Raw genomic sequence first — 18,310 nt, forward strand, 5'->3', positions numbered from 1 at the left:
TCAATGGACCTGGATGAGAATGTTAAAAACAAATTAATACTAATACTACTAATAATAGATATATATTTTATAGCAATATATACAAAGAGTACTGCAACTTAAGCTCATTTTATTTTAGGAACTTAAGGTTAGTTTAACATTAAGATATTAGTATAATAAAAGAAAGAAAATGAATGATACATTATCTCAATAGATGTTAACCCCTTACCAAACAAGGACTGTGGAGAGGAATCCTTAATCTGAAAAACTAAAGCAAAAAACAAAAACAAACAAAAAGAACAGTAAGCACTACAAATGTTGAAACACATCTCTGTTGAGAACACAAAAATGCTCCCATTCCTCATTTGTTTTCAACTCTGTAGGGGAGGTCTTAACAGATAAACTAAGACAAGAAAATGGAATAAGCACAACAGGGTTGGGAATGAAACAATATTGTCCTGTTTTGCAGAGGATACCTTTATAGATAACCAAAAGAATCCACACATACATTTTAAACAAGTGACCTAATACAATGTATTTCCTGGTGTGATTGGATAAGAAACACACAATATCACTTTTATTTTTTTATTTCTAAATATCTGTAGCTTGCATCTAATCATATGAAAACCTAAAATATAGAATATTCTACAGAAAAACATGTCTGCACTCTTATAATCCATGGGAAACAAAGCAAAACAAAAACAAAACACAGAAATATCCAGGTAATCTTTCAGATCAAAAAGTAAAGGGTAAAAAATACACAGATAAACCAAATGAAATGAATGAACTGTGATTGGGTGTTGGGTAAAAAAACAGCTATAAAACATTTTAGGAACACATACAACTATCTTCAATGATGTTATTTAATTAATAGTAGTTTTCTTAGGTATGAAACTATAACATGCTATGTAGGTGGAGTTATTTGATCTTAGCAGTTTCAGGAAAACTATTTCTCAACAACTCTGTCAAAATAATTCATTCTCTCTCTCTCCCTCTCCTTCTCTCACATCAGAAAACAAATATGGCTAAAGGTTAATTATTGGTAAATTTAGGAAAAGTGTGTTTTCTTTCAAGTTTTCTGGAAAAAAAACTTAAAATGCTGAAAACTATTATCTGATATTTAAAAATTCTCAATATACCAACAGAGGAATTATTCCATACTTCTATCAATTATATTTGAAGAAGCTTCTTTTTTTTTTCTATGTTTCCTATTGATAGAAATACTATATTAGTGAATTTGCAAAAAAATGCATAAAATATTTCTGCTTCATTTAGTTTAACTCAAGAGATTTGAAATATTAGACCTACCTCTCTCAAAGATATGTATGGATTTAGCAGGACATTATATATAAAGTTTATATTCAAAAATAAAAATTATACCTAGATACTGGAATAATGAAAAACAATTTTTTTTTTTCTTTTTCTTTTTTTGCCGTATGCGGGCCTCTCACTGCTATGGCCTCTCCCGTTGTGGAGCACAGGCTCAGCGGCCATGGCCCACGAGCCCAGCCGCTCCGCAGCATGTGGGATCCTCCCGGACCGGGGCACGAACCTGCGTCCCCCGCATCGGCAGGCGGACCCCCAACCACTGCGCCACTAGGGAAGCCCGAAAAACAACATTTTTAAATGACACTATTTAAAATAGCTTCAAAAACTTCTACTGTTAATGAAGAAATATATGAAAAATGAACAAGGTTCCATCCTAAAAAATATTACAATTATATTGACAGAAATTAAATAAGATCTAAAGTAGATATCATGTTTCATTGATTGAAAGATTCAACATTGTAAATATGTTCTCTCAAAATTGATTTGTGTATATGATGTTATCCTAATCAAAATGCCAGCAATTTTCTTTGTATGGATGGATGTTGTGAACTTATTCTAAAATTTCTGGAAACCTAAAGGACTAAGAATAGTTAAGGGCTTCCCTGGTGACGCAGTGGTTGAGAGTCTGCCTTCCAATGCAGGGGACACGGGTTCATGCCCCGGTCTGGGAAGATCCCACATGCCATGGAGTGGCTGGGCCCGTGAGCCATGGCCACTGAACCTGCGCGTCCGGAGCCTGTGCTCCACAACGGGAGAGGCCACAACAGTGAGAGGCCCGCGTACCGCAAAAAAATAAAATAAAATAAAAAAGAATAGTTAAAACTCACATGAAGAACAGAGAAAGAGGACTTATTCACTAGATTATAAGACTTCTTCTAAGACTATAATAATTCAGTACCCTATTGATCCAAGGATGAAATATAAACCAAAGAAATTAAGAGGAGTCCAGAAGTAAACATGTCCACATAAGGTTTCCATTTAGGATAAAAGTGACAGTGTGGACCAGTAGTAAGCAGCGTTCTTTTCAATAAATTATGCTGGGTTATCAGATACTAGTGCGGAACAAGTTTAAAATTAACTTCCATCTCCTATCAAAAAAATATATATATATTACAGCTAAATTAAAGACAAAACTGCGAAAGGTAAAACAATAAGGAAGATAATGTAGGAGAGAATCGTCATAAATTATATTAGGTAAATTGTTCTCAAACATGGCTACTTAGAACAAAAACTATAAGGAAAAGGAATGATAAATAGAACTACATTAAAGGGAGGAACTTCTGTTCATCAAACTGTACCTTTTAGAGAGTGAAAAGGAAAACTGTAGACTGAAAAAATATATATATATTGCACATGAAGTCAATCCAGAAGTTAGAAATAAGCAAGAGACATGAAGAGGCACTTCACCAAAAGAACATACACATGGCCCATGGCCAGTTTCCTTGTGCTTACTAAAAATCATAAAAATACTAATTAAAACCAAATTTAACCCCACTTCACTTGCACCAGAATAGGAAAAGTTAAAAGGATTAACAGTACCAAATGTGCCAAGAATGGAAAGCAACTAGAATCCCACATACTGCTGATGACTGCATAAATGGATAAAACCACTTTGATAAACTATTTGGCATTATCTATTCAAGTTGAATATGACCCAGAAATTCCACTTATTGGTATAAAAGTGGAATCTTTTCCACTTTTATAAAAGTGGAAAGTGGAATCTTTTCCACTTTTATAAAAGTGTATCTGTATATTTCAAATGTTACAGAAATGTTCATAGCTGCTTTAGTCATAATCATCCAAAACAGTCATCATTCTAAAAGCATTCAGCAATAAAATGTATCAATAAATTGTGGCATCTCCATACAGGAAATAGTGTACAATAATAAAAATGAACAGATTGCCGCTCCATGAAACGGTATACGTGAAAGTTATAAACATGATAGCAAAAGCAACTAGACAAAAATGAGTAAATGATGTATGATTTAATTTACATAAAGATCAAAAATATCAAAAGTTAAGTGTGTTAGAACTCAGAGTATTGCTCACTTTGGGGAGCGGACTGGGAGGTGACAGTCACAAGAGGAATCTTCAGAGGGGCTGGTATGTTTTATTCTTGGCTAAAGTGATAATGACATGGTGTGTTCAGCTTGTCATGATTTGTCCATGTTCAATATGTGCATTTTCCTGTATGCATGCCTTATTGAACAATGAGGATTTATTATAAAAATCTTTGATATGGCCTGAAATTTCATAGTATATATTAATGACAGAGACCTTATCTATATACACCCAGCAAATGCATTGGCTTTACTGAGTAGTGAATGTTTATCACAATCACATAGTGATAAAAACTGCTTATACGTGTGTTCTGATTACTTAAATTATAAAAAGGGCATATATTATTTTTTCTAACAAAATGTAAATATTTTGATTATTGAATATCTGAGAGCTTCAACTGAAAGCCAGAGGAATTTGGCGCCAGAATAATGAAATGGGGTTTAGATGATATTTGATCTAAAGGCCTTGAGACACCTTAATTATTTCCTCAAAAAGCCTGTTTTTGCAGGGTTCTCTAAAGGAATATATGCACAGGGTACGACCAATAAGACATAGACTTTGTCTCCAAATTCCTATCTCAAATTCTATAGAGTTAGGCTGGACCATATGGAGATTTTCTATTGCTTAAAGCAAAAAAAAAAGGCCCTAGAATCTCAATCCAAAGATAGGTCAAAGTATCTGTTTTCCTTCCTCACACCTGAACTTGTAACATTGCTACAGTACTGGAAAAAAAGAAAAAAAAATGGGCCCTGAACATTCCAGACAATGAGAAGGACAAGGACAATAGCACAAGACCCAGCAGGAGAAGGAATGTCCCAGTATCTCCAGGAACAATCCTTTGCTTCTGCAAGCAGGACTGTAAGAGCAAACCTCCAGAGCAGCCTGGTCAGCTGAGGAATAGAGAAAACAAAATTCCAAAAGGAGATATATAATAATTGCTCCAAAATTCACTTATAACTTTTTCTTTCAAAATCTCTTTATATAAATTTTAATACTTGGTTTTCTTGAAACTGATCAGTTAATGGTATGCTACTCCTGGATATATGTGTGAGGGTGTGTGAGTGTGAATGTTTGTGTGTGTGTGTGTATGTGTGTGTAGCACAATCAAAAACTGAACGTTTCCCCTTGACAGATACTAACCAGGTACAGTCTAGTTTCAACAGGGTCACTGTTGAATTGAAGGAACCTCTGACTTGTAAGCACAAATATCACCAGGTAAAGCAAGTAGCCACAGCAAAGCCATGTAGGAAGCAGAGCCAGCTTTTTGTCTGTTCTCTTCTGTTGTGACAGACTCTGCTAAGTGTCTGGGGATTAGGAACTCTATTCCTGCCCAGAGAAAATGGACTATGTAAGGATAATGTGAGTCAGGGCTTGAGAAAAGCAAATATGTGTTCCAAGATCACACCATGTGGAGGCCATGTGTTTTCAATGCATTTGTGTTGTTGTTGTTTAGAAATTGTGCAAGAACTTGGTATCATCTAGTCTACACTTTTACATGATAGTAGGTAAAAAGGTTTGGGGCAGCAGCAGCTTTTTGTTTTCTTTCATTCTTCTTTTGGTATCTTTTCTGACTTAAAGTACTCTGTACACATTTACAGGTTGACTCGTTTTGTATTTTAATCATCAAAGACTTTCAGTACTGTGCATCTCTGATCACTGAATTTATGTACTGATTCATGATTTTCTCAGGATTTCATTATATATTGTTGACTCCCTGCTCTAGTTCATTAATGAAGGTGTTAAATAAGATCCAACTGAACACCACTCCTGTCAACAGCTCTGCGAAGAGCAAGACATGATGATTTGGTACCAACATTTAAATTTTTGTGCTCCTATTAGAGCGTGTACATCTAAATCAATTTAAATTAATGTCATAATATTAATATTTCATGAAATAATGTATTAAACTATGTACTCAGATGCCTAAATAGTACATCTGCTCTGCTGTTGAATCATGCATTAATTTGGGTAATCCCACTTTCAAATATCACCTTCCAATGCACAGTAATTTCTTAAGAATGTGTAATTAACATCATGCACAAGTTCCTACTACCTCTTTGATCTTACTGGTTTGGAATATGATGTGAATTCCAGGCATTCCAGCCTATAGATGGGTTTCACTGAAGGTCCGCCAAACAAATCTCTAAATCCAATTCCTCTACATGAACTCTTAGCTCTTCATTACAGTAAGGAAGGGGCTTAGTGCTTGACTTGGATTTTACTATTAATGGCTTTCTTCTTGTCCCATATAACAAGGTCAAAATTCCTCTTAAAAAGACTGAAATCAGCGACTTCCCTGGTGGTGCAGTGGTTAAGAATCTGCCTGGCAGTGCAAGAGACACAGGTTCAAGCCCTGGTCCAGGAAGATTCCATATGCTGCGGAGCAACTAAGCCCATGCATCACGACTACTGAAACCCAGGAGCCTAGAGCCCACGCTCCACAAGGGAAGCCGCTGTAATGAGAAGCCCGTGTACCACAACAAAGAGCAGCCTCTGCTCGCAGTAACTAGCAAAGCCCACACACAGCAAGACCCAACACAGTCATAAATTAATTAATTAATTTAAAAAAAGACTGAAATCACTGTTTAGTGTCTCACTGATTTTTTTTTCTTTTAGGAATCATAATGACATTTAAAGCTTAAAACATCATTTTATTAAGGTAAAACTAGTAGCTACATGGCGTTTGCAATTGAACAAGTATTTTCCTTTGAATTTCCACCTTTGGCCCATCCACCATGCCTTGATGGATCTAGGTATGCAGAAAGCTGTCACAGGAGATGGTGAATTCCCCATCACCAGAGATGTTTGCACATATGATGAGCACCAAAATGATATGCTACTTGCTGATGGAACTAAAAATGACAATATTCCATGATTATTTCATGGAAGTTTCCTGTTATTTCCACTTTATTAAAATCTAAAGCTGAAAATATGGATCTTACAACATGAAATAATGTTTATGGCTTCAGTTATGATCTATGCGTAACTGACTAAAATCTCTCTTTTTCAGGGCATTGAATCCAACTGCCTATTAAATACCTTGGTCTCTTGGCTGCCTTCAACATATATCTGGAGGAAAACTTAGCCCTTCCTTGACACTTGGAGCTTTAATTTCCTTCTATGTTTCCTATTTCAGTGAAAGGCATTATAATTTATCCATAAGCATCCTCCCTCTCTGACTGTTTGTCTATCTCTTCCTCTGTCCTGTGCAATGTACAGTTACTATAAAGTTAAGCTTATCTTTTCTTTAAAGTCTTTATTGAATTTGTTACAATATTGCTTGTGTTTTATGGTTTGGTTTTTTGGCCCTGAGGCATGTGGGATCTTAGCTCCCTGACCAGGGATCAAACACACACTCCCTGCATTGGAAGGCAAAGCCTTAACCACTGGACCACCAGGGAAGTCCCTAAGCTTATCTTTTAAGTCCGTTCACATAACATCAGCCACGCTATTAGCAGTGCAGTTTATTAAGTTGCAGCATTAGTCAGGGTTTTCCAGAGAAAACAAACCAGTGTAATGTAATATATATGTATGTAGAAAAAACATAATATATCTGCATTATATGTATGATACATATGTGATATATATGAAATGTATGAAATATATATTTATATATATATGAATAGACTTATTTTAAGGAATTGGCTCACACGATTATAGAGGCTGACAAGTCCAAAACTGTTCTACTAACGGAATTCTCTCTTGCTTGAGGGATGTCAGTCTGTAGATTTATTCAGGACATCAACTGATTGGATGAGGCTCATCCATGTTATGGAAGGAAACTTACTTGACTCAAAGTTCACTGATTTAAATGTTAATCTCATCCAAAAATGCCCACACAGAAACATCCAGAATTATTTCTGACTCATAGCTGGGTACCATGACCCAGCCAAGGTGACACATAAAAGTAACCATCACATCAGGCATGTTCTCTCTCACTGAAACTGTCAAAACCTTCTTGTAGTTTTCTCACCTCTGCTTGTGCCCTCTGCAGTTGGTTATTAACACAATGGGGTTATATAACACAAGGGTTATATAACACAGTTATATACCACAATGTCCATTCAGAAATGTGCATTCAGTCAGGTAATCTCTTATTGAAAAAAGTCAAGGAGAAATCAGAATTTCAAGATTTAATTACAGCTACTCAGTGTGTGCTGTGTCATGATTTCTTTCATCTTTGGTTCTTGGTATATCCAGCTCACTCTATTTTGAGTATTCATTCCCCATCTTTATATGAATAAATGTTAATGATACTTCAAAACCAGCTTAGATGCCACATACTTGAGGAAATCTCTAAACCACTTAAGGGAGGTTTTATCCCAAGTATTTCCATAGCAACTTGATTTAAAGCTATCAACCAATTTTCTGTGTAATTTTAAAGTCCTTTTCTCTACCCTGTAGTTGTCAAGTTTCAGGAAAACAGTTTGTTTACTACTGTATTGTTGCAGCCATTGCTTATACCTGAGATAGGGCTACAAGTTGCACTAGTTCATAGATTTTTTTTTCATGTCAGTAGCCTGGTGTAATGATGTACTAGAGATTTCCGAGATGTTACCACTGTGGGAAGCTGGGTATAGGGTAGTCAGGACCTCTCTGTATTGGTCTGATTTCTTACAAGTGTATGGGAATCTATGATCACCTTGGGATGCAAGTGTTCCAAAGCCTCTTCCCCACCCTGCTCTGAAAGGCTGGGCTGTAGATGAAGGAATGGAGGTGAGGGGCCAGAAGGGAGCTGGGCTCCAGCCCTTAGAGCTACCCCTGAGCCTCCCCTGCCCTCAGGAGGCCCAAGTCTGTCGGGGACTCGATGGAAATGAGCTTTTAATGAATGTATGATGTATGGATGACACCCTGGTAGAATTAGGGTTCAGATATAACACTTCTGATTCTAAAATTAATAATGTTTAAAATATACCATATTGCCTCTATTATATATAAAGAAAAAAGAAAACAGAACAGAGGTATACTACAGTTTGAAAAGAAGACATATTATATGAAACAGGCTTTGTATTCAAACACACATGCCCGTGTGAAACAAAACTCTCATCAGAAATAACTTACACTTTTAAGCTATGAACATTGGTGTAGAAATTGTAAGTAATTTCTTTTTCTATTAGTTGTCTGATACTACCTTTAAGTTCCTAATCTGTGTCATGCCAGAATGTAATCTTAGCCAAATCTAACTTTTTTTTTCAAGTCATTTTAGATTTAAATTTAGGCAATTTTTATTTTGCCCACCATGCCCCCCCCCCACCCAAGTCACTATCTATATATTGGATTTTGGGAGAGAAATCAAGTTTCTAATTGTAGATAATTGTCAACTCTGTCCCCCAGTGAGATTCAAGTCATTCCAACTGACATTTGGTCATCAACAAGGATGCCCAACAAGTTAGCACACAGCTATCTCATCATTATCAGAGCCAGTATGGTATTTGGATCATGATTCACTTATGTTCCCTGCATTTTTCTTGCCCAGACTGGTTCTCATTTGTCCACTGGACCATTCTCAACTATCTAATATTTATAACTCTATGTACAAAGTGAAAATCTTAATAATTAGTGACAAAAGATAAATAGAACACACAAAAAAATAATAACCATCAATTAGGGGTCAGCAAACCTATAGCCTGTTTTTGTGAATAAACATTTTTTGGATGGTTGCTTTTGTGCAATGAAGGCAGAATTGAGTAGTTGTGACAGAAACCATAATGCCTGCAAAACCTAACATATTTACTGTTTGTCCCTTTAAAGAAAGTTTGTGGACACATGAATTCCATTGATAGAATGTTTCAAGAGTTCAGAGGAATGGAAAAAAAAATTGTAAGTTCTCAAGGAAAATCATGACATTCTAGAGCTTTATGTCCTTGTAAATTATCATTCAAGAGTATAAATGAAATAAAAACACTTTTTAGAAAACAAGCACAGAGAATTTAACACTGATATATGCTTGCTAATAACAAGGAAAGGATATACCTAGGGAAAAAGGAGAATAAACCCAGATTGTAAGAGTGAGATGCAATAAGTAATGAACTAGTAAACTGTAAAACGTATGGGAAAATTAACTAAGAATTGACTACATAATAAACAGTAATGATGACTGATTTTGAGTTTTCAAATATATTACAAAAGAAAATAGTTGGCAAAAATAGCATATAAGGTAGATTGTTATTTTATTCTGGAAATAGGTATTCAGATTAGCTCTACACATTGTTTGGTCAAATAATGTTAGAATTTAAAGTTCATCCTAAAGGAAGAAAATTTATATAATACTTCAAAATAAGATGGGGACAGATGTAGTTCAACAGAATAAAACTAAGACATAAAATAGTATAAACAAAATATTATAAATAAATACAAATATATTAGCAATAAAAATGTACAAATAGATCAACAGAACAGAATAGAGCCAGTTAAAGAACCACACAAACGGAATCAACTAATCTTTGACAAAAGGGCAAAGGCAACTTTAGAGAAAAGATACTCTTCTCAATAAACGATTCTGGAACTACTAGACATTTCCATGTAGAAAAGTGAGTCTAGACACAGACTTTATTCCTCTCACAACAATTAACTGAAATTGGCTTATAGGTACAAATTTAAAACACAACCCCCTAAACTCCTAGTAGACAACATAGGAGAAAATCTAGGTGACTTTGGATACAGGGATGACTTTTAGGTATAAAACCTATAATCTATGAAAAAAAAAATGTTTTGTTGGATTTCACTAAAGTTAAAAACTTCTGCTCTGTGATAGACACTGTTAAGAGAATAAAAATCTAAGTCACAGACTCAGAGAAATGAGCAAAATGCATATCTGATAAAGGACTTGAATCCAAAAAACAAAAAGGACACCTAAAACTCAGAGAATCCAATTTGAAAATGGGCAAAATATCTGAACACATACCTCACCAAAGAAGATATACAGATGACATACAGAAAGATGCTCAGCATGGTATCTCATTAGGAAATTGCAAATTAAAACAATGAACTATCACTGCATGCCTAATAGAATGGACAAAATCCAAAACACTGACAATGCCAAATGCTGGCGAGCGTGTGGAGCAACAGAAACTCTCATTCATTCTTGGTAGAAATGCACAAAGATGCAGCCACTATGAAAGACAGTTTGGCAGTTTCTCACACAATAACGTTGTCTTATCATCCAGCGGTTATATTCCTAGGCATGTACCCAAATGGCTTGAAATTTATGTCGTTACAAAAATTTGCACGTGAACTTTTATAATAACTTTATCCATAAATGCCTAAAATGGGAGGCAAGATAGTCTTTAATAGGTAAGTGAATAAACAAACTATGGTATATCTGAACAAAAGAATATATTTGATATTAAAAAGAAATGAACTATTAAGCTGTGAAAAGACATGAAGCCACCTTGAATACATATTTGCTAAATGAAAGAAGCCAGTCTGAAAAGGCTACATTGCTTGATTGAATTGCTTGATTCCAACTATGTATCATGCTGAAGAAAAGAATGTAAAGACAGCAAAAAGATGAAAGGTTGCCAGGAATTTGGGGAGAAAAGAGAGATGAAAAAGTGGAGCTCAAGGGGATTTTAGGGCAGTGAAACTATTCTGTATGGTATTGAAATTGTAGATATGTTACCAAATTAAGTCCTATGGACTCTGCTCAGACCCTAGCCTGGCTGAGGCTCTCTGCCTCGGTGGGGGAGGGTTCCTTTCCTCTCAGGCTCGAAGCTGAGATCCACACAGCACAAGCTTTATTCAGCGGCCAAAGAATGGAGAAATGGGAACGAAGTTCACAGATCAACTTCACTCCCATGTGGGAAGAGGGATTTACTTTTAAAGAGCAAAGAAAAAGGAAGGAGAAGTGAGGTTGATGATGTGGAGGCACATGAATTAGTCTACCAGGGAAGGGACAGGCCTTTATTGAGGGAATGGGGGGCTACCACCTTTTTATCCTTTTTAGGTCATTAATGTCCAGTCCTGGCCATGGGCAGGAGTGCTGTTTAATATGCTAATGTAGGAAAATCAAAGTATAATGAGACTCAGGATCTGTTGGAGGTCAGATTCTTCACCATCTTGGTCCCAGCTGGGTCTCTCTGTTTTTTGTTTGTTTGTAGTTTCCTTTCTTATCTTTAGACCCTTTAACTTAAAGATTTAAGTTAACTTCTGCTAAATGGGTGGGGGATGGGGCTAGGTTAGAGGGTTGTGAGCAAAGACTGGAGCAGCTCTAGCAACAGAGCTATGACATTTGAAAAAAAAAATTGTACAACAGACACTATGAATCCTAATGGTACATTATGGGCTTTAGTTAATCATAATGTGCCAATACCAGTTCATAAACTGTTACAAATATACCACATTAAGGCAAGATGTTAATAATAAGAGAAACTGTGCAAGTGGAGAGGGGGCATATGAAAGTCTTTTGTACTTTCTGCTGAAAATTTCTATAAACCTAAAATTGAACTAAAATAAAATCTGTTAATCTAAATAAATAAATAAATGTAAAGAGATTCATTAAATCCAGCCTTTGAAAGAAAATCTCAGTTGAAGGGAGAAAATCTAGCTGTACTCTTGTTTGGCTGCACCCCACAGGCCTACAAGGCCTGTGCTTGCCCAGCTTCAAGACCGAAGAAAGAGCCCAATGTCAGCAACAGATATCAATGGCTTAGCGGATGGGGGATCTTACATGGCTGAGGCAAGGTCCTGGAACAACACCCCACCATGTGCGGAGGATAGCAGGGAAGGACATGGTGGCAGTCTTTAAGGGGGGTGGAGATTACCAGCTATAGGGGAATTGAAAGGTGGGCTCCTTATTTACCAGAGAAACCAGCAGAGGGTCACATGCTTCACCAGCCCTTTGATAAGAAAAATCACCAGCTGGGGCCTGGGACATATTCACAGGAAGGTCAGTCCTGTGAGTAGGGTGTAGGTGAAGCAGGTGCTGCTGGGGCAGGGGATGGACAGAGAGCAAGGGAACAGACATCTTGAGTGGCCTGACCGTACAACTCTTTTTATATAAGACATAGAAAAAGCAAATGGAGATTAAGTGTAAATGGAGAGAGAAATAAATAACATTAGGCATCTATTGACCAGAAGAACATTATCTGACACAGTATATGTAAAGTTAAGAAAATTATTTGAAATAAAGAAGGTTAATAAACAATGATAAAAAGGCAATGTATCAGAAGCATATAAAATCATTTCAACTGTTTAATTAAAATTAATACATAAACATCAACAGAATTACAAGGAGAAACTGACAAGTGGCCCATCATTGTTAGAGATTTTTAAAATAGATACATTTCTAAATGGAAGCATGAAAAACAGTAAAAATAGATTAGAGGGGGTTTTGATGACACTATTAGCAATTTGAGTATGATGGGTATTCATATGCATAAATAATGCTTACCCAAAAATATCACCATATGAAAAGCTACAGATTAAGTTCCCCAAATAAAAAACAAAATAAAATTACAGAACATGTTTTGCCAACAATGAAATAAAATTGAAACTTAATAAACATGGAACACACTTAAAAAATAAAAAATGTTGAAAGCTTAACCCAATCACTCTTAAGAAAACAAAAAAAAATTTGAGTGACCCTGACAAAGTATATATTATAGTGTGGATTTTTAGATAAAACTGTGTATAAAGAATATATATTAATAGATTAAAATGCATATTTTAAAAAAGCAGAAGTAAATTGGTTAACAGTTCAACCAAAACAGGAAAGTAACTAAGCATACATAAAGTTGAACACAGAAATCCAGATTGCTGTAGTTAATAAAATAGAAAATAAATGATCAAAACTAAATGCTAAGCTTTGATAGCACTTTAAAAATAATTTAATTGTGGGGCTTCCCTGTTGGCACAGTGGTTGGGAGTCTGCCTGCCAATGCAGAGGACACGGGTTCATGCCCTGGTACGGGAGGATCCCACATGCTGCAGAGCGGCTGGGCCTGTGAGCCATAGCTGCTGAGCCTGTGCATCCGGAGCCTGTGCTCCGCAGCGGGAGAGGCCACAACAGTGAGAGGCCCGCGTACTGGAAAATAAATAAATAAATAAATAAATAAATAAATAAATAAATAAATAAATAAAAATAATTTAATTGTACAAATTACTATACATAAAATGTATAAGCAGCAAGGATTTACTGTATAGCACAGGGAATTATATTCAATACATTGTAATAATTTACAATGGAAAATAATCTGAAAATATATATATATATATAACTGAGTCACTTTGCTATACAACTGAAACTAACTCAATACTGTAAATCAACTATATTTCAATTAAAAACTTTAAAAAAATAATTTAATCTTGGTCAGAACTGTTAGAAGAAAACAAAACAAACCATAGAGATAAATATAGAGAATGAAAAACTTCTTATAATTATAAATAAAATAAAATGTTTAAGGTCACACTAAAATACTATAAACCACATAATACCATTAAATTAGAAATTATAGACAGTTTTCTATAAAATTATAAATAACTAAAATGTATTTATGCACAGAGGGAGGAACACTCCCAAACTCATTCTACAAGGCCACCATCACCCTGATACCAAAACCAGACAAAGATGTCACAAAAAAAGAAAACTATAGGCCAGTATCACTGATGAACATAGATGCAAAAATCCTCGACAAAATAGTAACAAACAGAATCCAACAGCATGTTGTTTTTAAGGTAACGTGATCATACATCATGATCAAGTGGGGTTTATTCCAGGAATGCAAGGATTCTTCAATATATGAAAACCAAACAATGTGATACACCATATTAACAAATTGAAGGTTAAAAACCATATGATCATCTCAATAGATGCAGACAAAGTTTTTGACAAAATTCAATACCCATTGATGATTAAAAACCTCCAGAAAGTAGGCATAGAGGGAACTTACCTCAACATATAAAAGGCCATGTATGACAAACCCACAGCCAACATCGTTCTCAATGGTGAAAAACTGAAACTATTTCCACTAAAATCAGGAACAAGACAAAGTTGCCCACTCTCACCACTTTTATTCAACATAGTTTTGGAAGTTTTAGCCACAGCAATCAGAGAAGAAAAAGAAATAAAAGGAACCCAATTCAAAAAGAAGAAGTAAAATTGTCACTATTTGCAGATGACATGATACTATACATAAAGAATCCTAAAGGTGCTACCAGAAAACTACTAGAGCTAATCAATGAATATGGTAAAGTAGCAGGATACAAAATTAATGCACAAAAATCTCTTGCATTCCTATACACTAATGATGAAAACTCTGAAAGAGAAATTAAGTAAATACTCCCATTTACTATTGCAAAAAATGAATAAAATACCTAGGAATAAACCTACCTAAGGAGACAAAAGACCTCTATGCAGAAAAGTATAAGACACTGATGAAAGAAATTAAAGTTGATACAGACAGATGAAGTGCTATACCAAGTTCTTGGACTGGAAGAATCAACATTGTGAAAATGACTATACTACTGAAAGCAATCTACAGATTCAGTGCAATCCCTATCAAACTACCAATGACATTTTTCACAGAACTAGAACAAAATATATCACAATTTGTATGGAAACACAAAAGACCCCAAACACCCAAAGCAATCTTGAGAAAGAGAAACGGAGCTGGAGGAACCAGGCTCCCTGACTTCACACTATACTACAAAGCCACAGTAAGCAAGACAGTATGGTACTGGCAAAAAAACAGAAAAATAGATCAATGGAACAGAATAGAAAGCCCAGAGATAAACCCATGCACATATGATTGCCTTATCTTTGATAAAGGAGGCAAGAGTATACACTGTAGAAAAGACAGCCTGTTCAATAAGTGGTGCTGGGAAAACTGGACAGCTAGATGTAAAAGAATGAAATTAGAACACTCCTTAACATCATACACAAAAATAAACTCAAAATGGATTAAAGACCCAGCTCGGTGCTTTTGGCCACCTAGAGGGGTGGGATAAGGAGGGTGGGAGGGAGACACAAGAGCGAGGCAATATGGGGATATATGTATACATATAGCTCATTCACTTTGTTATACAGCAGAAACTAGCACACCATTGTAAAGCAATTATTCTCCAATAAGATGTTAATATATATGCAGAAATAGAAAGCATGAATAGGTTTATATTTATTTTTAAATTTGATTCAAATTTTGAGATATTCAATTTTTAATATAAGGTGTTTCAGACAATGGAAAAAGAATGAGAACTCTCTGAATCATTTTATTATACTACTATAACTTTGACACAAAAATTTCAAGGATAATGAAAGAAAAACTAAAAGTCAATTTTTACTTACAAACTACAAATATGTCTGATAAAATGGCGATATGACAATGAATTAATAAATAAAAAATTCAGTGATTACATAGTGGTTATCACAAGAATATAAAGATAATTTAATATTAGCAGAGCAACATAATTACTGCTTAATGCTGAAAATATATGTAAATATATCGATACACAAACAATATTTATAAAATTCAGCACACATTCACCAAAAACTCCTAGAAAACTAAGGACATTATTAATGTGATATATGTTTCCCAAGATATAACAAACATATTATTTAATGATAAAACTTTAGGAAAATTTATTTTTTGTTTGAAACAATAAAATGATGTCTGCCTTCACTGCAGTAACTAAACATTTTGCTAGAAGTACTGGATAGAAAATACTATACGAACATAGAAATATGTGGCAGATAGATTGAGTAGAAATAAAAAATAATTTTCATTATTTGGGGATGGTTTGATGATATACACAGCAAATCCAACAGACTCTACAGGCTAATTTTTAGAACTCAGTAGTTTTCAACGTTCCTGAATACAAAGTCCTAATACTGAAATCAATAGTATTCCTATAAACAAGGAAACCTATAAAAATATATACATATTTTTAAATAATACTCTTCACAATAGAACCAAATTACAAGGCATGAAAAGAAACCTAGCACAAGGTATGAAAGACCTTCAGAAAGGAGTTATAAAACGTCAGAAGGCTTTGAAGAGGAATTACATTAGATAGATGACTATGACAGCACATGTAGAAACGATCTATCACAAGGAAGGGCTGTACTTCCTCAGTTCTTCTGCAAGTTGACTGCAATCTTAGCCATTATCTCAATAGCTCTTTTATCATTATTTTGACAAAATGATGTTACAGTAATTACTGGTGACTAAATGGTCAAGAATACGCAAGTCAAAGTTGAGGAAGAATCATGATGGTGAATTCCCATTAAAGAAGAGCAAACAGCTCTAAAGTGATGGTAATTGAAAGAGTAAGAGACCCCCAGAGCCAAGTAATATAAGACAATTATAATAGCTTGCCTAGAAGCCCACACAGAGACAAACGTATTTAAAAATATGGTGGCATTAAAACCAGTGAAGGACTTCCCTGATGGCGCAGTGGTTGTGGGTCCCCCTGCCGATGCAGGGGATGTGGGTTCATGCCCCTCCGGGAGGATCCCACGTGCCGCAGAGCGGCTGGGTCCGTGAGCCGTGGCCGCTGAGCCTGCGCGTCCGGAGCCTGTGCTCCGCAGCAGGAGGGGCCGCGGCGGTGAGGGGCCCACGTACCGCAAAAAAACAAAACAAAAGAAAACAAAAACAGTGAAAAGAAAGATGGATTATTAAATAAATGAGGCTGCAATTGGCTTTTCACATGGATAAACGAGTATGAATTTAGAGTCCTGTAACACAACCTATTCTTACCAAAATTTCAGGTGGATAAAACCCTACAATGTAGGAAAGTATCTTTTTAACTCGGGTAGAAAACGACAGAAAAGGAACAACATACAAAGGAAGTGTAGATCAACTTCATTACAGGGAAGGATCATCTATTTAAAATGTGAAAAACACCATAAAATAAAAAAAAGAAGGGCCAGCAATAAAATACTGCCATCATTTAAACAGTGGTAGATTTAATATAACCCTTCATATTCAGCTTCCCTCACGATTCAGATGCCAGGTATCACTTTGGCCCCATTTTACATGTCAACGACGGATGGGAACAGATGAGAACTGGCATTTTATGTGGGGTTTAGAATCCACAGTGTCCTTTGCCTTGATGATGCTGAAGAAGTGTCAGGTGTCATTTTCCTCCCCAGTTGCAGTGTCATGTTTCCTATAGTAAAGGATAAAGTGAAACATTTTCATACACGTGGCTTACTTTCTTACACCTCTTTTCACTCTTAGTTTCTCCTTCTGGTCTTTGTAGACATTGGAGTACTGTCCCCTGCACTGCAAACTACAATGCCTACCACGGACCCTATTATAGCACTATGTTTAAATTCTACTAAGGACAGTAACGTGCATGCATCCTATCTACTAAAGCTGAAATGCTTTTTTGAGGTAAAGTAAGAAGACTGGACTGCACAGGTGTGGTGGTTTAAAAAAGCATGAAACATGGATATTTATCAAGATAATTTTAACCAATACCCATGACTTATCCTGCAGATATTTTTCTGACTATCTGATTCTCCATCTCTAAACAACCAGTCTAACTTATCTCCCTGTAGCTGGCTTTAGCTCATCATTCATCTATGATGATTTTTGTCGTGTATGCAAATGGTGCAAATTTCCATTAGTCTTCTGCAAACTTTCTGTGTCAGGGCTTCCTGTTTCCAACTGTCCTGTACTATTGCCTTTTGTTCTCATTAATGACAAGCAATCTGACTTATCAGCATCAATAAGGATCTTAAAGTTTCTGCCATATACTAGGATTCCTGATTCCTGGTTATACCACCTTAGCCACTTGAGAACAATTGGTAATTGCACAGCCTATGTTGTTTGGTTTTGTTTTGGGTTTGTGTGTTTCTTTGCTTTCACAATATTTCGATTTGTATCTAATGTATAGACTAAATTTTATTAAAAGACCAGTATTTTAAAAGTTACCTTGCCTTTGAAATAAGACGAACTTGTCTCAGAAGTATTTTGTCAGATGTCCCTCTGATTTCCAG

The sequence above is a fragment of the Neophocaena asiaeorientalis genome, unplaced genomic scaffold (genome assembly GCF_003031525.2).
Source record: "Neophocaena asiaeorientalis asiaeorientalis breed wild unplaced genomic scaffold, Neophocaena_asiaeorientalis_V1.1 scaffold191, whole genome shotgun sequence".
NCBI lineage: Eukaryota > Metazoa > Chordata > Mammalia > Artiodactyla > Phocoenidae > Neophocaena > Neophocaena asiaeorientalis.